The following is a 26,063-nucleotide window of genomic DNA, read 5'->3' on the forward strand; positions in this document are numbered from 1 at the left end:
CTGTAAGCGTTCCCTTGAATTTGTTGACTGCATTTAGGTTCTTTTAGGTCCTGCCTTCTTTTTGGGAACAGGGGTGGGCGGAGAGGAAGGAAGTGTCCTGCAACTACCAATATTTTCCTCTAGGAGGAGCCGCGCAGCCCAGATGAGAGTGACACGCACCAACTCCAACTCCTCGCCGGGGAACGCTTCATCCCAGTTCCGCGGAGTGCTCGGTCCGAACTGCGCTCGGCGCCTCCTCAGCGGGTCTCGAACCAGCCGCCCTGAGCTCCCGCTTCCCCTCGCTGCGGCAGCCTGGGTCCCGAGGGCGGCGGGCCGGGCGCGGCGTGACCCCTAGTGAACGGCGCCTGCCGGTTCTCACCCCTCCCCTCCCCTCCCCTCCCATCCTCCCTTCCCGTTTCACCCCTCCCCTCCCCCTCCCCAAGCCTGACAGCCCGGGAGCTGCCAAGCAGGGCGCAGCCATGGGAAGAGGAGGCGGTCTAGGGAGCGGCGGCGGCGGCAGCAGCGGCGGCTGCTGCAGCGGCGGCGGCGGCGGCTGCTGCTGCTGAGCCGAGGCAGCGGCGAGGACCCGGGCTGGGGCCGCGCAGGCCGGAGGGCCCCGCGCCCTCGGCCCCAGCGCGGCCGCGAACCGCTCTCTCTCTCCGGAGGCGAGGCTCGGAGGTACTGGAAGGGAGCTCCGGAATCGGGCTCTGATTTTCCCCATGTTGTGTCGGGGGGCCTGGGAGTGGAGCCTGGGACGCCAGTTGTTTATGAAAGTGGGGATCTGTCTTATGTATTTACACGGATAATTTTTGTCCTGGTGACTTGGGGGTTGGCACTGCTCCCCTCCTCTTCACCAAGAAGTTGTTTTCTGCTGGTGGGTAGTTGTAACCCGATCCACGCTCTGAACGTGTGCGTGTGTGTATGTGTAAGTGGGTGGGGGCGTCAGGGAGTTGGGGGTGACAGGCGAACCATCCCACGCTGGCGCCTGCTCCCACCCGCGTTTGCGGTGCCTGGAGGGGCTTCCTCCGAAGCCAGTTTTGTTAAAGTCTTAGAAGTTTTGCGACTGTTTCTGTTTGACATCATCAGCCAGCCAGGCTGGGGCAGGAACTGCTGAGGCTTCGCTGCTAAGCGGGGAGAGGTCCCTGGCTGCGCCGCGGGAGGAGAGGGGAGGTTGTTCGGCTGTGCGCCTCTACACCGCGCGCTCCTTCCCAAAGCGCACCACCCTTGCGCGTTTCTGCGGACTGCAGCCGCGCATTGGCACCAGCGGAGCTGGGGTCAGTTAGAGTCACGGCCACCAGTCCCCATGAGCTGGGGTGGGTGGAGATCGTGGCGAGCCGAACTCCTCCAGCCCTGAACACACTCGTGGTTATGAAATCAACCAGGCTTAAAGTTTTGACAAGAATTGCCCGAGGCAAGAGAGCCGCGCGGGTGAGTGGGGTAGCGACGGGTCTGGGGAGAAGACTCCGGCGGCGCGCAGAGGGTGCTGGGCAGGGTCACCCACTTGCGGGTGCACAGGGAAGTCTGTTTGGGGGTAAGTGCTTTATATATGAGCCTGAGCGGGGGGTATGCCTGCTGGGGTCATGCTGTGGGAGTGGGTGGCCCGGTGCAGGGTCAGTGGGCTGAATGGGTGTACGTGCGCGCTGTGTGTGTGCGCGCGGTGTGTGTGCGCGCGTGTGTGCGCCTGGGGGGGCGTGTCGGAGTCTGAGCCAGTAGGGTGTGCAGGGGGGTTGGGGGGAGGAGGCCAGAGAGGTGCCGCCCGCCTGTTTGTGCCGCCAGGAGACCTTGGAAGGGACGGGGAAAGGTAACAGGAGGCCAGAGGGTTGGGAAGTCTCAGTACAGGATTTAAGTACCACGGACTTTAAAATACTAATCCCTTTGCCTTCGAAAGTCTGGAGGTGGAGGTTTCTGGAGCTCTCAGGAGACCTGCATAGGAGGACGGAGGGTCTAGGAGACGTGTTAATGTGTGGGTTCAGAAGCCCGGCGACGCGGACCCAGGTTGGATCCGTGGATCTGAGATTCCCAGGGTACTGTTGTGCACAGCCTCTGGGGTGTTTAGACTCCCTGGTGTGTGTGCCTGGGAAGGCACTCATCTTTCCTCACCTGAGCAGGTGGTGTCATCCTGGAAGTCCTCCTCTCTGGGGTGCCAGGGTATAGACCTTGGAGGTCTATAGTATTGAAACATTTCCAGAAATTAAAATGCTCGATAGGAGCGAAATAAAAAAAATGATTTAGTAGACAGAATTGTTGGTTCCATCTTTTCTGTGATTGAGGATTCTTCTTCCTTTTGAGAAAAACAAAGCTCAGTGTTCCCAGATTAGATTTCAAGGGGTCTGGCCATTCGTGGTTTCCCTTCAGATGGACTTTAGATGGAGCTGGAAGGATGTGTTTTAAGTCCAGAGACCACTGGAAAACTTCATTCGTAGCTTAAGCGTGTCCCATCTCTCATCTTCTTCCACCCTCGTAAACTTTTTGCTTCACATGAGTCTAAGGAAAGTTGGTGAGTCAACATTCAGCTTTTCTTTTGGAGTAAATATATCACAGTGAAATTATAGCTTGGGTCTCCTGAATGGCATGGAAAACCAACACTTAATGGGCAGAGGTGTGAAATGAAAATCTATAAATGCATTGACAAAGCGACGACACGAGTGCATTTTTTTCCAAACTGAGCATAACTTTGTCTTGCAAATATTTGTTCTAGGCAGAGTTTGGGGCTGTGTTTTTGATTGTTAGTTTTTAGACAGCAGACTTCGCATCATAAACCTCTTAAAAATGGATTTTAGATGCCTTTTCCGTGCTATCTCTGGTGCCTGTGTTAACAGATGTATACGGTGCTTGGTAACCTATGGAATTGTGTTGAGTATCTTGTTAGCTCAAGACAAAATGTTTATAGCATAATGTAATAAATGAGCCCTAGCTGCACTCTGCTTCTGCTAATCGCGTGAAGCACCCCAGCATGGAAACAAATCTTGAAGTTGGTCCAACTTGGCGAGCCTTTTTGGCTATCTGCTGGTAAGCGTTGTTAATGTAAAGATAAATCTGAGTGATACACTGAGAATGTGGCACAGCAAATTGTTTAGCTCAGAAAAAAGGCATGGGTTATATTTTTTAAATCTGTTAAGCTTCTCTGGTCATTCCACTGGTAAATTGCACAATTCTGGAGATTTGGTTTACTTTCAGGGAAGACATTTTTTAAAAGTATGTCAATAATGAAAATAACTTCTATTTTTTAGTGTGTTCCCATGCGTCCATACAAACCGTCACTTTTTCTTCTTAAAAAAGAAAACCCTGGGCTTCCTTGGTGGCGCAGTGGTTGGGAGTCCGCCTGCCGATGCAGGGGACACGGGTTCGTGCCCCGGTCCGGGAGGATCCCACATGCCGCGGAGCGACTGGGCCCGTGAGCCATGGCCGCTGAGCCTGCGCGTCCGGAGCCTGTGCTCCGTAATGGGAGAGGCCACAATGGTGAGAGGCCCACATACCACACAAAAAATAAATAAATAAATAAATAAAAAGAAAACCCTATAATATCTGTGGTAGTGACAAATAATATGAGTACTCAAATCACGTAATCACTTTCTGAATCTTGAATTGATAAGAACTGAAGTTCGGTAAGGCTGGAGTCAGACCTTTGCTAATTGGGTAAACAAGGCAACACAGGACGTCTTTTTGGCAAGTGATTTTTTTTCATCCCGGGGCAATAGAATGGAAACAATATACTCAATAACATGGTTGATTAGTATGATCACCGACTTTATAGGTAACTCCCTACTGGGGCAAGAACTTCCACTTCAGTAGCCCTCCATGTTAGTGGGCCAGCTTACCTCTCCCTGGAAATAATCAGATGGAAATCCTGCTTCCTCACTAGCCAGTCCATTCTAGGGGAGATTTATGTTTAGAGAGTTCTGCCTGTACTGAATCAACACTTTCTTCTGCTCACTGGCCTAGTATTAAGTTGCTGGAACCACACACAATGAATCTAATCTCTCTTCCCTTTAAGTGCTGTATTGGAAAACAAACAGTATGCTCCTTCTTCCTGAATTCTTTTTTGCCTGTTCTTGGAGCTGTTCCTCACCCACTGTGGGGTGCCACCCTTTTCTGCCCTGACCAGGATGCCTCGAGTCCACATTCTCTCCATCCCTCCTAATGTACGTCATTGAAAACAGAGATGTGAAATCCTTAGTCCTGGACTTTCTATATCCGTTAAGTCAGCTTAATATTCATGAGCTGTTTTAGCCATCTCATTACACTGTTCACTAATTTCAAACCTGTAAACAACTCATTCTTTTCAGATTATTAATCATCCACAGTCAAAACATTATGATGATAGTTTCAAAACATTTGTTCATGCCTGAACTCCCAATAAATCTGTGGAAAGTATAATACTGTGCAGGTAAATAGAATTCTACATGCAGTGAAGACAGCTACCTAATTTCTTACTAGCAAGGAATACCAAGCCCCAGAACAGCAGAAGTAGAATGTTCTGAAGACAAGCAAATTGCAACTGCATGTTACAGACAGGTAGAGACTACATTGCGAGGTATTCTTTTCATGGACCTCATTGTGTCTGCTTCCATGAGCATGAGTCAGTACTAGCAATCAGCATTTATTGAAGGCTTGTTCTATCCAAGTCTTAGACACTATGCCATCTGGCCATAAATGAGGTGAAAGTACATCAGACAGAAACGCTTCTTCAGGAAACTGGGATTTAAGGTGTCCATACAGGACATGAACTGAGTCAACAACCGCATCTTCCTCTGGAGGTAAATGCTTGCCAGTGCCACAGGGAAGTCTAGAGCAGGTGTATCTGGCCATCAGCCCTAAGGGAGTTCCCTGATGCTCCTCACTTACCAAGTCCTCTCCTTGGAGTAAGGAAGCAAAGCTGGTATATACAGGACACACAGGGGAGAGGGTGTGCTTCAAAGGCAACCACTTTGGGACCCATCAGAGCTCAGTTTGAGTCTGAGCTTTACCACCAACATGCAAATTAACTCCTCTGAGACTCACTTTTCTCCTCTGTGAGAATTCTAATGCCTACCGCCTGGGGCTGAGGCATTTCCACACAAAGTCTGTAGCATTTATGGCCTGTACTTCGCATTAGACACCTATCTGTTATGATTGATTTCTCTTTTGTGTATCCATCTGAGGCTTCTTGACTAAATTATGAGTTTCCCAGCTGAGAATCTGACACAGATGAGAATCTTCTGTCTTCCTGCAGGAAATGGTTATGGTTGACGATGATGACAGTGTTGTTTATTTCAGCAAGTCTGGATGTGAAAGAAATGACTCTTTTTTCTTGGCAAAGAGAGAAAACCAACCTGTGATATAGACTGACATCTGGGCCTATCAGAAGGCCCTACCGTGTGCACAGACCTTCAGTCAGGACAAGGGGCCAATGAGAGTCTTGTGCTCTTAGATGAAATTGTCCGTGCTGTCCCCCTCGCGCGCGTGCGCGCGTGTGTGTGTGGGTGTGTGTTTGTGTGTGTGTTTGCTAGACCCACTGATAAGTATTTGGACATATAAGTTCTAAACCAAAGTTCAACTTTGATATAAGAAACCTGCAAGTTAGGATGGCATCATGTGAAATAATAGTAAACTAGGGTGTCAGGGAACCTGGGTCCCCTCTAAGCTCTGCCTCTAACAGGCTTTGTAATTGTTGCAAACTACCGAATTTCTTGGGTTTCATATTTCTTACACATTAATAACAAATAAACAACAACAAAAAAAGAGAAGTAAACAAGATGACCTCTTAGGATTCTTTTCAGGGCTATGTTTGAATCCATCAAATTATTGAATTTCTCTCTTCTCTCAGCTCTTTTGGGGCTTTGCTTGAATGTCTGCGGGAACACCTATTTCATTCATTTCCAGTTTCATCGTCTTTTTACATATCTGTCTTCCTTGCTAGGCTGTGGGTTTTTCAAGAGCAGAAAATAAATTTTATTCATTTTTATATTTTTCCACTCTACTGAATGCTGTAAACATAACATTACAGCATGTGGGAAGAGTGTTAGTTGAATTAATGTGGGCTGCTTTGGACAGTCAAGCTATAATTTATATCACTTATTTAACAATACACAACAATTTTGAATATAAGCATCAGGAAATAGTGTTTGCTGATTCTTTTCCCTTACCATTAATTTTTTTTTAATCAATGAAGTAAAACAGATAAAAATGTAATCACATCTGTGCTTCCAGCTCCCATGCTAAACAATAACAGCTCATCATGGTCTGAAGCAGGAGGTCTTTCTGAAGTAGTTGCTTTTCTTTTGTTGTTGTTTTTGCTTTGAGCTAAAGAAAATTCCATGATGAGTACCAGACCCTTAAAAGAAGGATGACAGAGAGGGTCATTGTTTAGTCTCAACTTCTTTGTTGAGTGTTTCTCACTACCTTTTAATATAGGTAAATGAAGCCTTAGGTCAGGCACAAATTTCACTTACTACTGATTCATAGGAAGGCAGTGATTTTTGTCAGAAATTGTTGGGCTGTGTGATTAGCATCTCAACTTACCTTCAAATATTCCATTCCAAAATCAGTAGATAATTTCTTCTACAGAGTCCTTAAAACTTCCAGACGTGTTTACTGCTCTGATTAGGGCTTGCGTCTTCTGTTATTGACTAGACTTCAGTCAGTTTTCTTTAGAAGAATATCATTATAATCCCAGTGAATTATTCTTCTTATATTGTGAATTCGTTTAAACATAAACAAGTCTATCCCCCAGCTGGCTGGGCTTCTAAGTGGAAAGTGTATCCTAGGGAAAACACTCACTTCATGGAGATTTGGCGCCGGTGGTAGAAAGCACCCTGATAAATCCCTCAGTCAGCAGTAGAACCAAAAGGGCTTGCAAATTGAACAGGTGCTTTGATGTATTTATCTATGGTGGACAGCCTGCTATGCTAGACATTTGCTATAATAACTCCTTGATTGTATCCTCAGTTGTTTATCGAATGAAACATTTAAAGTAGTATATAATTAAAAACCTTAAAAGAGGCATCCCTCTTTGTTCCTTTAGTTTATTAGAAATATGATAGTCACTGGTACAAAGAAAAGCTCTCTTTTTTTTTCTTGTTTAAAAAATGTACTTTATCATAGTAAGCATCACATCCATCTTTTTTTATCTTTGAGTGGCCATATAAAAAAAAAAAGTAGAGTGAGACCATTACAAAGCAGAGTCTTACATAGTTCTCTCCCCATGCTCATTAAAATAGAAGGTGCTACCATGATGCAGAAAACAGCTTATCTCAAGTTTGATGACGGCTGATGAGTCTTCAGTCAGACTGCCAATTTTGATTGCTATCGGTCAGGAAATCAGCCTTTGTCCGTGGTCAGGATGATGGCATATGATCCTGCTTCACCCTATCAGCTGCTTCTTTGGACATCTTCAAGCTATGTTATTGTTATCCCAGAAAACCTCAATTTGATAAAGCAAAGTAAAGAAGAGCCTTGAAAAGCATATGTGAAGGAGAAATAAAAAGATTCCTAAAGACAAAATCTCTACAGTAGCTTCTTCCCAAAGGAGTAGAAGAAAATACTAGAATCCCTGGACAAGATGATGATGACTGAAGAAAAGACACCATTTTTATACCTAGCAAGTCTGAAATATTAAAGAAAGAGCAGCAAAATGAAGAGGAAGGATTTCTTTCCTATCAGCAGTCAGTGTAGCATCTTATTTCCAGTAGGGACATTGGCAAAACAGTACTCTGCTTGTCATAGAATAAACATTCAATAAATATTTTATTAATGACATTAGTATGTAGTAAAACACAGAGAGAAATTGAATTGTCGACAAGAAGTATGTGGATTGTTGGGGACAAAGGGACGTGGATAGAATCAGGTGATAACTGGGATCTCAGCTCGTAATGCAAATTTGGTATATTTCTCCTTAGATTAATGATGGCACCCAAACCTGATGGCCAGCTTCCCAAAGTGGATCTTGTTCAGGGCCTTGGAAACATCTAGAAATTTTTAATATCTGAAGCAAGACGGAGACATTTTGAATTTTTCTGTAGGACTCAGTACGGCTGGGGAGACACATCCAATTTGCCAGCTCAGCATTCCATTGAAGGGGTATCCTGTAACCTCCTTTCTTATTGCATAGTCCAGAGTTTTTCTTTACACCTTCATGATTCCACTGGACCCTTTCCTGCTTGAACTCCTAATTTGTGGATGAAAATTTGGTGAGGTGGGATTTCTATAACTTTGGGAATTCTCAATCTTTGATATACATTTTATTTAAAAAAAATAATTTTGACTGTGGGAAATTTTACATAAACAAAGTAAAGAAAATAGTATTTTGAGCCTCAGGTACCCATTACTCAGCTTCCAGAGTCATCAATATTTTGCTAATCTTCTTTCATCTTTCCACCGTGCCCCTGAGTATTTTAAAGCAGTCTCAGACATCTTGTCCTTTCCTTTTGTAGATGTAAATATTATACTTTAGGATGCATATCTAACAAGTAAGCCTCCTATTTTTAATAACTGCATGGTCTGTATTTTATGGAGGATAGAGAGAGAATACTTTATGAAAGGACATTATCCTCTTCAGGCCTGACTCTGTGATATGATGGAGGTGTGATTGTGTGTGTGTGTGTGTGTGTGTGTGTGTGTGTACACACATTTATACACATACGCATCCATGTAGGACTGGTCCTCTTTTGTAATTCAGGCCCTAGCTCAAATGTCACCTTCTCAAAAGGACTTCTCTGACCCCTAGCTAGAGTAACCTTTCCCCAACTAGGTCATGCTATTGTATAACCCTGTTTTAGTTTCTTCGCAGCACTTACCACTATCTAATATTATCTTATTTATTAATTTATTTTTCCTTTTTTTGTCCATCTCCACCAACAAAAATGTAAGCTCCCTAATAGTAGTGACCTTTTCTGTTCACTTTATATCCCATAGAAAATCCTTCGTAAGTTTTGGTTGAATGAATGCATTTTAAGTAGTTAATGGAAGTTTTGTTAGCATTCTTCCAAAAATTTATTTTCCTTCCACACGTCCAAAAATGCATGACTTTCATTGGCCAATTCCTAGTGTATTTATAATTTGGTGAGATTTCCTCATGGTATGGAGTGAGGGACCAAAGATAATCCAGGATAGTTGTAATCTCTCTCCATAAATGACCTTAGACTGATATATTCAAGAGCCACTTCACTTGATCAGCAAATATAGTTATGAGTAGCATCTCGGTTTGGATTTCTCCCAGAAGAAAGCCATAACACAAGGATTCAGGTAAAAGTTTATTTGAGAAAGTGAAAAAAGGAAGCGAAAGGAGCCAATAAAGGGTGTGTTATGAAGCAAGTTACCGTCATTGGCTACTGGAGTTTGTCATCTTCCTGGAGAGATTTTGGGAGCCCAGGCAAAACACACACCTGAGCCCTCTCACCCAAGGTTGAAAGAGTTGGAATAATTTACCCACCAACTTCCATCAGTCACTAATTCCTGGTCACTAACATTCAGGAGGGCAAAGCAATCTGGAGATGCAAGGGAGAACCTTCAGGCAGGGAAATACAGGTGCTGGCCGTTAGAAATTAGGCAGTGTGCCCTATTAGGGGTGAGAGGGCATGGTTGGGGAAGGGACAGGCATCTTGCACTGGATAACACAATATGATTTTTTTAAATACATTTTTATTTCTCCACTTGCCCATCCCCTATCCTTGGTGCCTTTTGATGGGCATGCAGTCTTTGACAAAACTGTATTATGAAACATGCATGGTATATTTCTTAGTAAGCTGGATTGACTGTCAGCCTTGGATCTGTGGAACATTTTCAGAGCCTAACTAATAATTGTAAAACCTGTTATCTTGATATACACATACATTGACCGTAAAGCTCATCAGAAAGTTACCCCATGCTCTAATAATAAAGTTTTGATCCAGGGCCCAATTATAGGCTTGGAAGCAAAGCACCTCTATAGAGCAGGCATTGATGCTGTGTAATCATTCAAATATTTTATTATTTTATAATGTGCTTAAGTCTGGATAGTTAACATCCATTTCTCAGTCTTTCCATAGTTACTATCCTTTTTTTTTTTTTTTTTTACATATTCCATGAGGGATATGGAATATTCAGTGAAATCTTTGACTGATCTTTATACTTTCAATAGCCCAAATGAAAATTACCCTTGGTTGCCTTGGAACTTGGGGCATAAAATTCAGAAGAAATTTTTTTAAATTATTCAAGCTTTGACTCTGGGAAGATAAACAACATGGATATGTAGGCTAACCAATGCTTAAATTCCTCTAACCTCTAATTCTAAATTCAGAAAAGAATAGGCTTTAAGGTTTTTGTTAATTTTTGCTTTGATTACAAGTTGTTGGAAGCTTAGAGTTAGTATCTAATAACACAATCTATGTAAAACACAAATTATTGGCTCAGAATGAGATCTAACTTCTAAGAAGATACAAAGGGACAATCATGTAAAAATGGTCTTTGTTTTCTTGGAAGGAATAAACAGGGATTGACTGAAAGGTAATCCCTTCAGATTCTAATGTTTAAAGCATTGCACATTTTTGAAGGAGAAAAAGCATTACCTTTCAGATCACATGTATGAAACTGTTTACTTAAATGGCTACCTTAGGTTGGCATGGTTTTAAATCATGACCTTTAATCAAATGGTCAAAGGACCATTTGACCTTTGACCTTTGTGTTTGTGATACAGGCACAATCTGTTAATGCAGATTTACAAACTGTGCTCCAGCAAGCCCCCTCAGGGCCCTTGGGGTGTCCAGAGCAGAGGGCCAAGCTGGCTGCACTGCATGCTTCCCACCCGCAGAGTGCCGTGCTTTCATCTGTTGTATGTACAACACTTCTGAGAACGTTTAAGTTGAAGGGACAGCCTCTGTTCTTTAAAAAAGCAGGCAAACAAAAATATTTAAACCGTTATATATTTCCTTATTTTGTTTAGACTGCTTTTCTGACCACTTCTCTTCTTTAGGAAGCCCTTGGATTTCTAGAGGAAAAACTAGCTGTTCTATGTCACATTAGCTTTTCTATGTCTAACTTCAGATTTACTTCCGTAACAGTGAGATTGTAAGCTCCTACAGGGCAAAGGACTGTGTATTCTTTACTCGGTGGGCACTCAATAGTTTGCTTCACCAATAACTGTTGTATGGGCAACGTTAAGGAAGTGCTTACTATTACCAGGGGCTATTCCAAGGCCTTTTTTCATGTTATGTTATTTAATCCCACACAAAACCCCCATGAGCCACCTGATTCTGCATTTGGTGAAACTATGACATAGGGAAGTTAAATTTATGCAAGGACCCACAGCTGTAAGTAGCACGGTCAAGATTCAAACACAGCTCTTCCTAATTCCGAATGTGGCCAACTCCCATGCTTCTAGCCACTGCCTATGTGGTGGTTTTAAAAATATGCCCACAAATTCTCTGATACTCTTCCCATCAAGAGGTGGAGTCCAGGTTTCCCTCCCTCGGAGTGGGGGCTGGACTTCGTGACTAACGAACAGAATAATGTAGAAGTGAAGATGTGCAACTTCAGAGACTAAATCATTCAGAGACACTGTGGCTTCTGTCTTGGTTGCTCTGTCTTTTGGACCGTTCATGCTGGGGGAAACCAACAGCCATGTTTTGAGCTGCCCTATGGAGAGGCCCACCCGGAAAGAAAGTGAGGGATTCCCATGGCCAGTGTGGAATGAAGAGCTCAGGCCCCCAACCCAATAGCCAATGCGAAACCAAAGCCTCTTGACAGCAGCCACCATAGGAGTGACCTTGGAGGTGGAGCCTTCAGCACCAGTCCAGCCTCAGAATGACTGCAGTCCCCTCCCCGCCAACAACTTGACTGCGACCTTGTGAAAGACCCTGAGCCAGCTAAGCCTCTTCTAGGTCCCTGCCCCTAGGCTGTAAGATAATAAATGCTTGTTGTTTGAAACTGCTAAATTTTGAGTTAACTTGTCATGCAGTAATAGATAGCTAAGGCAGCCTAACACTGCCTTGATCATTAAAAAAATAAATTGTCTTCATTTTATTAAATCTTAAATTTTGAAATATTGATCCAGCAAGGAGAAATTTTCCAGAAAAAGAACAGTTGCCAAATGTGAGTAGTGAAATATTAATGCCCCGTCAACATAATAGTTATAATGACTTCCCTGGGATTTGGGATTTTGTAATTCAAAGGACAGCTGCCTTAAAAGTCCATGATTTAAAAGGAAGGGTATTAATAATAACCACATTGTTGAAGAGAGCATTTTGAACTTTTAAAAAATTCTTGTGGGAAAACTCAGGAAGTATTTTGTTTCGTAAGTTATCACTCAAAATCTTAAATTGTCAGGAGCACGCTTGCACTGTACATTATTTAAAGAGAGATATAAAACAAAGTTGAATTTTAACCTCTTCCCTAGTGATTTCACTCAGCTTTTCAAAGGGGGTCCTAAAAGCTCATAGGTCAAGCCGTGTCTTGGTTTGCTCTGCCTGCCAAATTGAATTAACTCTGCTTTATGGCCACTTGCAGTTTAATAAATTACTTGGACTTTGATTAATATCTTTTGAGCTTAAGCCCAAGAATTTGTATAAGACTTTGGGACATAGTGCTGTAAACTTATTTAAAGATGGACTCTGAGAGCTGGAAGGGATAGGTTAGTGTTGGTTTTAGTACATGTATAGGTTCTGAATTTGGAGCATTTTAAGATCCTTATGGAAGATCCTAAATTATTTGCCTTTTTAAAAAATATGTGAAAGTGATTTTTTTCTTATATATCTACAAAGTAAGTGATTTAAGTAAGTTAAGGAATTCATTCATGAAGTGGATATGGCTAGTTCTTGTTTGGTTTTAAGAATGAATACAGAGATACTGGTTTTCCTTCCCTACGTTGGAGAACACAGATCAGACCCTGCTAGTCCTTCCCTTTCAATGTTTTTTCCTCCATGCAGCCTATTTTAAAGTATTTAAAAAATACTTTTTATATTGAACTGAACTTGAAAGTTTATGCTTGACATTGATTCTGGGTTTGTGCTGCAGGGGAGGATAAAGATGAATATTGATAGCTGAGTATAAGGATCCATCATTACTATCATTCATTCATTCAGTCACTCACAAACCACTCCTTAATTCAGTCTGTACTTTGCCCAGCAGAGCAGGAGACTAGGTACTAGAATACTATCATATGGTAAGCAGCTCAGACATAGCCTCTGCCTCACAGGAGTTCATGGTCTAGAATGGAGGAGGACATTAACCAAGTATAAGGAAAAACAGTTTTAAGTACTGTGGAATCAAAGTATAAGGAGACATGATTCAGGTTGGGGCTTGGTGGTTAGGGAAGGCTTTCAAAGGAAGTTATTTGAGATCTAAAGGAGTAGAAGTAAGAGGAAGAAGGAAGAGCAATCTGGGCAGAGGGAACAGGAGACAGAAAGGTACCCAGTACTGTTGAGAACTGAAAACAGTCAGTGTGGCTAGAGCCCAGAGAGCAAGGAGCATGGCCTAAGAAGAGGCCAGAGAAGTAAGCAGGGACTGTATCTCACATGGTCTTGCAGGCCGCACTGTAGTCTTTATCAGTAGAAAGGGAAATAGAAAACCATTGAAGGTTTTGAAGCAAAATAGTGACACAATCAGGTTTGCATTTGAAGGAGGTCACTTCGCTCCATAATGAAGAATGGATGGAGGAGGTATGGACAGAGGTGTTCAGGGAGATGTGTTCTGAATCTGTTGGAGGCCAGAGGTGTTGGTAGCATGAGCCAGAGTGGTGGTGATAAAGATGGGGAGAAGTGGAGAGATTTACTGTTACTTATGGTTAATAGATATACTACTTATTTATGAGGGAAAGTAGACTGGACTTCGTGCTGACTTGGATATGATTGTGTGAGGGACGCCATGGAAAACTGCCCGGTGTTTGTCTTCTTCAGGGGAACGGGGAACACTGGAGGGAGACCAGGCATAGGTTAGGAGAAAGTAGTTCAGTTTGGGGCCTTTTTAAGACATCCGTGAGGAGATTCCATGTGGTCTCGATCCTGGATCAGAGGTGTCTGGAGATATGAATTTGGAAGTCAGGGGTTTAGACACAGTATTGAAGCCACAAAGGTATCACTCTTAGCTCACAGGGTGAAAATGGAGTGAGAGAAGAAAGCATAGCTTTGAGCCATGAGGAATTCCAACATTTAAAAGCCACGTGGAGGAAAAGCTGACAAATAAGAATGAAAAGTGTGACAGAGAAGATGCTAGGGTGTCATCTCAGAGGCCAGGGAAAGAATCATTTCAGATGCTGCTGAGGGGTAAAGTAAAAAGGGCCCTGTAAGTGTCCTTTGGGTTAGTAAAATGACATCTGGAAGGACTTCAGGGAGAGCTGGGCTGGTGTAATGATGGAGCAGAGGCTAGAGTGAAGCGTCATGGGGAGCGGGGGTGTGAACAAAGGGGCACAGTGGATAGAGATGGCTCAAGACATTTGGCTCTGGAGGGGAACAAAAGGATGGAGCTTTAAGTAGAGGAGGAAATAGCATTAAGGGAGAGGTTTCTAAAGTTAGGAGACCCAAGCTTGTCCAAGGGTTGATGGGAAAGAGCAATGGGGAGGATGAGGGTTGGAGAGAGAGAAAGGGTGGGTAATCACTCGTGCAGGATTCCCAAGAAGATAGAAGGGGTTCCACCCTGAGGACAGCTGGAGGAATCAGAGAGGAGAGAGGATTCCTTCCCTTCTGCACTAGGAGGGAAGAAGGGAAGGGTGCAGATGCCGAGGTATGGTAGCTGCAAGTTAAAGGCGTTTCTATGAAACGGCTTCTTTGAAAAGTAGCTGAACGGGAGAGAGAAAGGGATGGCATCCTGGCAAAGAAAGGAAGTAGTTTCAGATTTTTGAGGAGGACAGAGAAAGCTCGAATATATGAAAGGGAGTAAATTTGTAAAGCTTAGTAGGATCCCTAGTCACTTCTTGAAGGCCCAGTTGAGGCTGATGTTCACAAATTCATGGTGATACACTGTTAAAAGAATTATAAAGTATTTGATGCTTTCTGGAGGCATTCAGCCATTGCCAGCACAGGGAAAGTGGGATCACCTAGGCCTAATGTTTTGTCAAAGAGCTGTGATGAAAAGATGGCAGCAGCAAGGGAGCCTCTGAAATGATCAACCAGGAATCTAAGCTGGTTAAGAAAAACAGGTTAAGACAGGAGAGAGAGAGAGTAGAAGTCAGAGTAGTTGATTAAAAGTGATAGAAGAATAGAGGTCAGCGATCAGAACAGGATGCTGCGCCCCAGAACAAAGAAATTTGAATCTTTAAGGGTGGGGCCCATAGATGATTTAAAGCTCACTGGTGATTCCGGTGCCTTTTTTTTAAAGGAATATAAGGATGTAGTGTAAAAAAAAAAAACAGGAATGTGATGAAGTGATTGTTATTAAGCCCATAATGATCAAAGATACTAGCAGTGTGAAATCAAGATGAAGACACAATTAGAGAAAGCAGCCAAAAAAAGTGTGCCTTTAAAATAAAACAAAAACTCTAAAACCATGCATTTCCTCCTTCACAGATTGAAGTCATAGGTCTTGCCCTCTTGCTCATTCTCTTTGATGTTAGAAGTCCACAGCAAAGAAGTAAAAATTATTATAGGGAAGCTAGTACAATTCAGGACAAATTATCTGGTGTTTTGGGATTTGACTGATGAAAACAGGAACTAGAAACATGGTAATTATTTGTTCACTACTGTCTCTTTGGAGGAACAGCACTTTGGCTCACCTGGCATGGGATGGTGTCAGCCTGGCTGCAGAGGTCTGAATGTGAGGCCTGGGTTCCCATAAGGGGCCTGCTTGGCCCTCAGTTAGCCTAGATCCTTGGACTCAGTGGCTCTATCATGGGCCACTCACCTTGCCAATGGTGTCAGAATGTTATTAATTGAAATCACATATGAAAGTATAATACATTAATTTTTTTCCTGGAATTCAGTAATAAGGATCGTCACTGCCACGTTTTTTCAGTTCACACAACTCATTTCTGTTCTCTACATATTAAATAGAAGGTCATTGTATAGTTAACATCTGGCTAAGTGGAGTGCTTATGAAATGTACAGGGCTCATAGGCATAACGACCGCCTAAGAAAGCCCCAGCAAATCTAGCCAGATACTCCTGCCCCCAGCCCGTAGCCCTTATCTGTCATTCCATAAATTTCATGTCAAGGGCATTTTCTAGACAAGACGATCATAAGAAGATTCAGGTAGACCTGAAGTAGGTTGTGAAAACTCTGGCATGTTTTACCATGGGATTAGGGTTCTCTGGAGAAACAGAACCAATAGGATGTGCGTGTATATAGGAGATTTATTTCAAGGAATTAGCTCACACAGTTATGGAAGCTAGCAAGTACAAAATGTGCAGGGCAGGCTGGAGGCCAGGAGCAGAGCTGAAGTTGCACTTCAGATTCAAAAGCTGTCTGTTGCAGAATTCCCTCTTAACTCTGGGAAGTCAGTCTTTTGTTTCATTTAGGGCATCAGCTGGTTCGATGAGTCCACCCACCTTCTGGAAGGCAATCTGCTTAAAGTCTACTGATTTAAATGGTAATCTCATCCAAAAACCCTCAGAATAGTGTTTGACCATGTATCTGGGCACCGTGGCCCAGTCAGGTGGATGCATAAAATGAACCTGACACCAAGGCGGATTATAGCACTGTCTTCTCTGGATTCAACAATAACAAAAAATACTCAGTCTAATTAATCGTTTGTCAAGTGCTTCGTATACGGCAGGTGCTATGTAGAACAGAAACATTACGCTACAAGTTTGGTTTGGTCTTTGCTGGGAATCATGAGCATTTTGCTGCATGTATTGTTTGGCACTTGGGTCTTATAACACTTAGTTCTGGGCAGATAGAAAGCACACAGACTGCTCAGTGCCAGTGACAAGAGACTTTATAATGATGTGTTTGAAGCCAAAGCTTTGTGAAGCAAGACACCACAAGCAGTTAATAGATTTCCATTTGACAGTAGCTATAAACGTTAATCAGAAGAATCACTGCAGTGTTCAGCTCATACACTGGTTGGAGCAGAAGCCACAGCCATAGAAGCCCTTATTTATCCTCCTTTAGCTCCATCTCACCATTGCCAAATCATCTTACATAATTGTTGTTCTGACCGCTCGTGCTCTCAAAAATCATCTTATTAGCCTAAGGATTGATTTTCAGATTCTTTAGCCTGGTATTCGTAGCCCTGTGATGTTACCCCAACCTACTTACCCATCTGGATTTTCTGCCGAGCTTCAAGCTGAACTGCTCCTTTGCCCTCAGAATATCTCATTTGTTTCTGCCCAACAATTTTGTTCATGTTGTTCCCTCCACAGTGGCCTTTCTCTCTATTTTTTTGCATCCTCTCATTCTACTCATCCTTTGAGGCGCAGCTCAAAGGCCACAATGTCAAACTCCACAGTGTCTGCTCCAATCCTTCTCCTGCATCTGCTCCATTTCCAGCTACAAGCTCCCTTGTTCCTTTTCCCTGGCACTTTATTGGCGTGTTTATTAAGACTCTCACACTTTCTCTCACTTGAGTTTCCCATGGGCATTGCCTTCTTACATATGGCATGAATTCAGGGTCGAAGTCTGCAGCTTCCCCGGTAGCCTCACTACAGCGCCTTGCAGATGACGAGTGTTCTGCTCTGTGAGATCTTGTCGAGAAAAATCAAAATAAGGGACCTAATATGTAAAATGTCATTACGATTTATATTAAATTCATCAAGGAAATAATTTCGGTGATTTTTTTTTGAATATCCTCCACAGCAATGTGTTGGGCCATAGTAGGCATTCAGTAATTAGTAATTGATGGATTTATTCTCTACGTGATAAAGTTATTTTGGGTGCATTCAGACTAAAGTAGAATTTATGATACAGGTTTCAAAAGGTAACATTGCTGATGCACATTATGGGGGCACTATGGTATCTTTTAAAGTCCAGCAAATAGAAAAATGAGTCAATCATGAGTCAGAATCATTGATGGAATTATGCCACCATCAAGCTCTAAAGGATTGGCGCTGATGTCGATAGAAAATACCCCACTCTGAGAGCACCCATAGCTAGCTTTCTGTACTGAACTAACAGTGTGAGTGTGTTCTTTTGCTGGGGAAAAGACTTGGTGGTCCAGTCATCGTGGTTTTTTAAATTTTTTTCATTTCTAAACTTAATATGACTGATTTTCTGTTTCCTCCATCTCTGGTGGTGAGTTTTCTGAAGATATTCTTGATTTCTCCTGATTTAAATCACAGCAAAAGAGACTTAGGTAAATATCAAGAGAGACTGCCTATGACATCCGATTTGAAAAGTGTACTTCAATCAACATTGACTTTTATGTCATACATTATGTTGAATAAGGAGGGTCTGACTTAAGCTCAGTGTGCTTTAGAGAAGAGAGCATATTTGTGTTTGTTGGTTTGTTTTCATGTATTTTAAAGTCCTTATTGAGATATAATTGACTAATAACATTGTGCAAGTTTACAGTATACACTGCGATGATCCATGTATACACATTGTGAAATGGTTACCACATGAATGTTAGTTAACACATCCATCACTTCACGTAGTTACTTTTCTGTGTGTGGTGAGAACACTTAAGATCTATTCTCTTAGCAAATTTCAAGTTTACAATACAGTATTGTTAACTATAGTCACCATGCTGTACCTTAGGTCTCTAGGACGTATTCATCTTATAACTGAAAGTTTACACCCTTTGACAAATATCTCCAAGTTTCACTCAACTCCCAACCCCTCTAGCCACCATCCTACTTTATTTTTATGAGTTTGCCTTTTTTAGATTCTACAGGTAAGTGAGATTGTCCAGTATTTTTTGTTCACAGGAGAGACTCATAATGGAGCAGTTGAAACCAAAGCACTGATAAGCAGAACAGTCACAAATACCAGTAGGCTCACTGTGAGTGGAGCCCTAGTTGTCACAGGAGGTGGAACTGCCCGGACACCCACTTTTGTCTGCTTATCCGCACAGGTGGGGCAGCAGTGATTAGTTGAACTCAGCAAACCTGGGTTCCATACTGTGTGAAGAGCAGACACGGGCTTTGGCAGCACAGCCTAGAGGCATTTAATTACATTCACAACTAACCCCATGGGAGGCAGGAGAGATGGAGGAAACAGAGACCTATGGTCCTGGAGATTCAGGGAAGGCTTCTCAGAAGATACACCTTTTGAGCCCATTCTTGAAAAGCACCCCATAGAGAAAAGGGGAAGGGGAGTTCTTAAAGGGACAGCTCATACTCATGGAACTATAAAAGAAGATGGTGTGTTAGGTAAATTTGATAAGTGGTTTGAGGTGGCTGGACCAGAGGATATTTGAGGGTAGTTGAAGGGAAATGAGGCTGGAAAAGTCCGTAGGATTCATACATAGCGTCAGGGATCTTGGACTTTTTCTGGGTCCCGGTAGGTAGCTTCCCCAGAATTTCTTTTGTAGGTAAGTGACATCAGATTTGTTTTTTTAGAAATAAACCCATGGGTAAGCAGTCAGATCCATTCCACCTGCCTTCACTAATCAAGGTTGTTTGAAGACTTGCCTGTCCTCTAAGCGGCACCTAGCCAAAACAGTTAGATGTTTGCCAGAGTTATTTTCCAGGAACTTGGAGTCAGCAACATCTATTTTGAGCTGAGCTGATTAGGACTGGATCGGACCACCGACCCTGGGCATGCTTAATTGTCTGCTCGGTGACCTTTTGACATCGGAGGACCGAAAACGCTACCCTTCAAAGGTGCAAGAGACCTGTTGCCTAGTTACGCCCGTGCAGATGGATGATTCCCGCACCTTTTTCCAATCACCTTCCCCCACGCCTCCCACGCCTCAGACCACTCGGCTTCTTCGTTCGTGTCCCATAAATACCCCAAGCCCCCTTGCCTTCAGGGAGGCGGATTTGAGATTTGTTCTCCCATCTCCTCGCTTGGCTGCTTTGTTAATCAACCCTGTCTGCTGCAAACCTCGGTTGTCTCAGCGTTTTGGTTTGCTGTGCGTCGGGGCAAGACGAACCTGGTTCAGTGACAGCTCACTATGAAGAAGAAGGATGGTTGGATTGCACTGACTGACAGGGCAGAGGTGTATTTTTTTTTAATAATAAGCCAGTAACTTGTCTTACTCTTGCACAATGAGTAGGATTTTGCCAGCATCTTCATAGGGTGAAAGGAAGCCTGGTATTTATCACCAAATCTTTTGAGGTAAATATAACACAATGCTATATTCCATTTTTTGAGGCCAGTTATCCACTATAGTGTGTGAAAATGAATAAAAGTGCAGACAGACAAGGGATTGCAGTGGTTCTGTAACAGGGAGTCAAGAAGCCAGACAGGATATTTAAGCTATGGCTATTGGAGTTGGCAAGGGTTCAGCTCCAGAAAAAATAAATATTGTGAGTTAGTGGTGGTGATGAAAGTGACGTAAATAGAGTGGTTTGTTCCTTTTTGTGCTGTTGTAGGGAAAGGAAGCTTTAAACCTAACGAGATGGGATCTTGTGAACAGCTTATTCTTTTTTTTTTGCGGTACGCGGGCCTCCTCTTACTGTTGTGGCCTCTCCCGTTGCGGAGCACAGGCTCCGGACGCCCAGGCTCAGCGGCCATGGCTCACGGGCCCAGCCGCTGCGCGGCATGTGGAATGTTCCCGGGCCGGGGCACGAACCCGTGTTCCCTGCATCGGCAGGCGGACTCTCAACCACTGCGCCACCAGGGAAGCCCCTGAACAGCTTATTCTATTTACAGCTCTTTACTATTTACAGCTCTTTGTCAACAGTGATTTAAGGATCTTCCCCTTAGATAGTTGAGACCTCATAACTTGTTTCCTCTGAAATGTTTCTAGTCACTGACAGTGCTCTGTAGAAAATTGATTTTTGAGCTTTTAGGGAACTTTATTCCCAATTTATTTGGGAATAGAACTTTGAAAATCATGAAGTCATTTATTGATCAAGTGTTTATGGAGGCGCGGACCTACCTCAGTGGTGAAGGAGGGACTGACCAATCCTTTGCCTTCGTGGAGTTTACAATCCAGTGCAAATGTTGCATGATAGTCACTAGGCTTAGTTTTTGATGCTGCAGTCCTCTTTTTCCTAACACTTCTCCTGAGGAAGCAATTGAAACTTTACAGATGATATATATTGGAGCCCAAACTCCAGTTCATTGGCAAAAAAAAGTAGCATTTATATTAGAGTTTTGCTAACAGCATGTCTGTAAGAAGCCGTGTTCTTTCTCTCCTGCTAGCTGCAGGTTGCTTTAGTCTTTGGGCCACTCTTTCCTCATCTGTAGAATTCATAGGTTAGACCAGATTGTTAGTTTTCAACTCTAGCTGCTGATTAGAATCACCTGAAAGCTTACCCTTGCCCAATTGAATCAGAATTGCCAGTTGGAAGAGGAGGCAGATGTGTATTTTTAAAGCTCCCAGGTGATTCTTTTTTTGTTTTTTTTTTTTAAACCAGGGCTGAAATTCACCAGATTAGGTTGGAGGTCCCAACTGGAATTCTATAGGTGAGTTTTCTATGCACGTGGGTATGGAGCTTAATAATCTTTTAAATTAGTTGTCAACATAAAAAATTTCCAGTTTCTCTTGGAAAAATGGAAAGATTGGGTAACAGTTGGGCTTAAAATTCTGAGTGGTAAAAATTAAAGTAAACCCCAGTTTCTACCTGGCCCACTTCATTTATTTGTGTTACCTTCCTGGCCCTTGAAGCCATTTTCATTTGAATTAGATGGTCTCTATATGGACTCTAAAGTCTCAAATCATTTAAATTGCGTGTTTCCAAAGCAGGAAAACTAGTGCAAATAAATGGCACCTTTATCCATAAGCTGGTTGTTATATTAAATCAAAGGGAACTTAATCTTTGAGGATGGAAAAACCCCAGGGTCCAGTGGAAGGAGAGAGAATGGCATTAACAGCAGAACTCCACGTGCTACTATGTACAGGACACCTGCTGGGGGCAAGAGGGAGGGGGAGGAAGGGGATTAATTCATCTTCCTGGGATTTTTAATGAAGCTGTTCCCTTCTTTTTCATTCTTTCCTGTTTGAGAGCTGGTTCATTAGTTGGGATGTGACTGGCCCTCCCAAGGGAGCAGAGAGGCAATTATCAGAGATTTTACTCACTTTCCTGTGAGCCTTTTGCTGGGAAGCCTCTTGAGGATCTCGCTCTCTTTTGGCTTCCTTGTGGCTCCTTGCTGTGTCTGCCTGAGAGCAAATACCTGGGCGGAAGGACTGATTTGTATGGCTTATTGGTAGCTGCCTATCATGAGATTTAAGTGGGTGTATTTGAATTAATAGGATTTTACTTTTTACAGATTGAAAATATGTACTTGGTTTGTGAAGAACCTCTTGCCCAAAGTGAATAATCCTTTGTGCCTTGCTCTATTTAAAAAAATTTTTTTTCACTAGGAGTGATGGTGCTTAAGAGTACAAACTTGAAAAGAGAAGTAAATAAGACATAGAGATCTAATGCACATCACAGTGAATATAGACAATTGTACTATAATTGTGTAATGTGATGAATATCACTATTGGCAATCATATACAAATATATAAGTGTATCAAAGTAATCTGCTGTACACCTATGATATATGTTATATATGGTGACAGTAATAAAAAGTAGCATTTAATTATCTGCCAGAAGTGTTCCAGGTACTTTTCATAAATATCCAATTTATTCCTCACAACTCTCCTATGAACTAGGTGTTGTTATTATTCCTGTTTTATAGATGAGGAACAATGAGGCTCAAAGCCAGTTATTTGATTTCCCATATATCAGAGCTATGTTAAGTGAGATCCATTAACCTGTATAACCAGACGTCTTTTAGCAGTTTTTGGTAAATTCAGATGTGTATTGGTTTTGACAAAGACAAGGCACACTGTTGTATATTAAATATATTTTTCCCCTAGTTCCATCAGTTATTTCACTGGATATGTTGTTATTGTCTATTGATGTTGTTTACACATGGTGGACTGTGAAATTCCATGCAACTGCAAAAATCTTTAATTTAGCTAAGGTTGTTGCCTATATTTCTTGCCTTAAAAAAATTGCAGTGGTAACCCAAGCAAATTATTTATTATCCACATGACCCTGGGAGTCTCTGCCCCAGTCTCCTTGCTAGAAAAAGATGGTAATATATACCTGACCTCAGTCCATAGGGATATTTCCAGGATCAAATGTGATAATGAATGAAATGTATTTCATCAACTCTAGAAATTGCCCATGTGTATTTTAAGTAGGATGTATTCACTGTGATGCAGAATATGAGATGAATATTCTTTTGTTAAAGAATTGTTGATAGTTAAAAACAGCAATCTATGGAGATTTTTCCATTTGAGGGATTTAATCCCATTAAAGGTTTTTAGATTGACTAGACAATGACAGTTTCTCTCTGAAACCCAGGCTGAAAGTTGATTTCGTTTTCCTACTGGTTTCCCGCGGGTTCCCCTTCCATGCTGTCTAGAGGGAACTGCCGCCAAGCTAAGCTCTCTTCAGTGTGAATGGGTAATGTGATGGGTTAATTTCTCTTGTTGAAGCCACGTCTATTCTTCGGTGCTGAAAGGTTACTTATATGTACTCGACCTCTGCAGTAAGTTGACACATGATGTGAATCTGCCCCTATACAGCTCATACTAACATGTCAGGAAAAGGTTAGTTGGGAGTGGGAGGATAATGGGGGCACAATGTCGCTTGTCTATTAAGTAATTTAAATAATAAGTTGAGCCTTTCATTGTTTATGTGTGGTTGTGTGCTTGTCATAACTAATTATCTTGTTGCAAAAATAGCAGCCTTTAAAAGTAAAAAGCTGAAAACGGGTCCATACTCTTAGGTCTCCGTCCCTGTGAGAGCATGTGCACATATGTATGTATATGCATACATGCATATAAACATGAATATGTATGTGGTGTGTGTGTGCATACTTACTATAACTAGTGCTATATATAATTACTGTAGTGAATTCAACAATGACAACGGGAAATATAATTTTCCCCAGTAAATGCTTTAGCTGCCCAAGAAACTTTTTTGTGTTTCATATTGTGGGATAAAATAAACATTTATTTTAAAACAATTTTCTCATAACATTCTCTGTTTGGCACATACAAAACCAATATTAACTCTGAGTAATCTTATGAAAATAGTGAAGGATAAATGCTGAGTTCTATAATCTCTCCTCTATTTGAAGACTTATAAAAACTCCTAAATTTATTTTATTTTTTGAAATTAGTGTGTATTTTGAAGTTTTATGTTGGTTTCAAGATAATTTTAAGTCTCTTAAAGGTTACTTATTAATACAAGTTTTAACTTATTTGTTTAAACTCAGTTAATACAAATTTCTGCTTAAAGGAGAGGGGTTTTACTTCCAACCTCTTCAGTAATGTCTAACTTAAAAAAAAAAAAAAGCCAAACTAGAAGCTATATAAACCACACTACCAAATACCTGTTTTTTGACATTAATAAATTAGGCTTTTGACTACATCGAACATAATAAATTATCTACTTGTTAATACTTCTGTTTCAAAAACTAAATGCCAGTTGTCATTACTGTGTGTTTTAAAGGTTTTTACTAAACTTTTGCTCCCTGGTGTGAATGTGGACAGGGGAATTTACAGTATATTCATTAAAAATTCCAATCAGTTTCATATATTATGAGCCTGTAGCCAAGGTAAAGAAGAAATTGAAAGACTAATGAGTATGGCACTAGCACAGTGAGATGGATGGGCTACTTCTTTGTGTTTGCTAGCTGGGCTAGAGATTAATGAGTAAGTCCCATTGTCTTAACACACTAATGATGATCTAGCTTTTTGGAGTTCAAACTACTACATCTCCCACTTTGTGAGGACAGCTTGATAAGCGGACCAGTCATGGGCATTTGAGACCATTCAAATCCTACTCTTCTCACTTCCTACCCACATGATATGTATGGACTATATGTGTCCACCCGAAATCCACATGTTGAAGTCCTAATCCCCAATGTGACTGTATTTGGAAATAGGGCCTGTGTGGAGGTGATAAAGGTCAAATGAGGTCATAAGGGTGGGGCCCTAACCCAATAGGGCTAGTGACCTTATAAGAAGAGGAAGAGACACCAGAGCTCTCTCTCTGACACCTGAGGACACAGTGGGAAGGCAGGCATCTGCAAGACAGAGTTCTCACCAGGAACAGAATTGGCTAGCACCTTGGCCTTGGACTTCCAGCCTCCAGAACTGTGAGAAATAACTTTCTGTTGTTTAAGCCACCTAGTCTGTGGTATTTTGTGTGGCGGCCAAGCAGACTAAAATACCACCATGTAAGCAGATACTTAACTTTAGTAGATAGGTAAGTAGGTTACTTAAAATTTCAGATCCTGGCTCTACCATTTACTAGGCATATGAGCACATTACTTTTTTCTTCAACCCTGCAAAGTGGTTTTGTTGTGAGGTTTAAGCTTTGTTTGGCTGACAGGCAGGCTGGCTGGATGAATTTTGCCCTCTCCCTCATTCTCTCTGTTCACCACATTTGGTCATAGCAACCTTTTTCTAAATTTAGACCTCATTATTTCATTATCTGCATAAAATTCTTTGGTTGTTCCTCAGTGTTCTTAGAATAAATCTTTACCATTTTCCTCAAAGCCATGTGGTCTGGCACCTGTTTACCTCTCCAGCTTCATATTGCAACCCTCCTTTTTGGCAGTGGCCACATCTATCTTCTTTTGGGTCCTTAGACTCTGCCCCTCACTGTGCTCCCCACTGTGTCCCCCTTATGTAATGACTGTCAGTTCAATTGTCATTTCTTTAGGGAGGCCTTTCCTCCATGTCCTTGACTGGCTATATGTTTATCTCTATGATTATTTCATTCATGTTTGTCTTCCCCCAGCAGCATGAGGGTGGGACTGTGTGTGTTTGGTTCCAACTCTGCCTTCAGCACCTAGCTCAGTGTTGGCGTCATTATCAGAGCTGTCTGAGTATTTATGGAAGGGAACATGAAGAAAGGAAAAGAAATGCATGAAGATCTCATCCAGGGAAAGTGAGGTGCAAGCATGAAACCTTAGGGAAGTGGGGTGCTAGCAGAAGAGACTGGTGGGAACCAGGTGAAGAGTGGAAAAGCACAGGCAATGAGTCTTAGCTTCTTCAAGACTTTGCCTCTGGCATACCACCCGCAACTCAGACACCTAAGCGGTTATAGAAATAATCCTTCTGGTATGCAGGCTTTCTCTTTT

At 42.2% G+C, this 26,063-nt stretch overlaps 1 protein-coding gene across 3 annotated transcripts in view; it reads left to right on the forward strand.

Annotated features, from left to right (window-relative positions):
• The first annotated feature begins 549 nt into the window (after window positions 1-549).
• GHR (growth hormone receptor) overlaps window positions 550-26,063 on the forward strand; it is a 274,648-nt gene continuing 249,134 nt past the window's right edge. The window contains exon 1 of one of the 3 annotated variants that reach the window (XM_060142904.1): window positions 550-657. The gene's annotated coding sequence lies outside the window, so the exon portion shown is untranslated. Of the gene's footprint in view, window positions 658-1,390; window positions 1,408-21,369; window positions 21,378-26,063 lie in introns of those variants that run through there. The other 2 variants (XM_060142906.1, XM_060142905.1) reach the window with 2 other exon arrangements.

Source organism: Lagenorhynchus albirostris, chromosome 3, assembly GCF_949774975.1.
Source record: "Lagenorhynchus albirostris chromosome 3, mLagAlb1.1, whole genome shotgun sequence".
In the NCBI taxonomy this organism is placed as follows: domain Eukaryota; kingdom Metazoa; phylum Chordata; class Mammalia; order Artiodactyla; family Delphinidae; genus Lagenorhynchus; species Lagenorhynchus albirostris.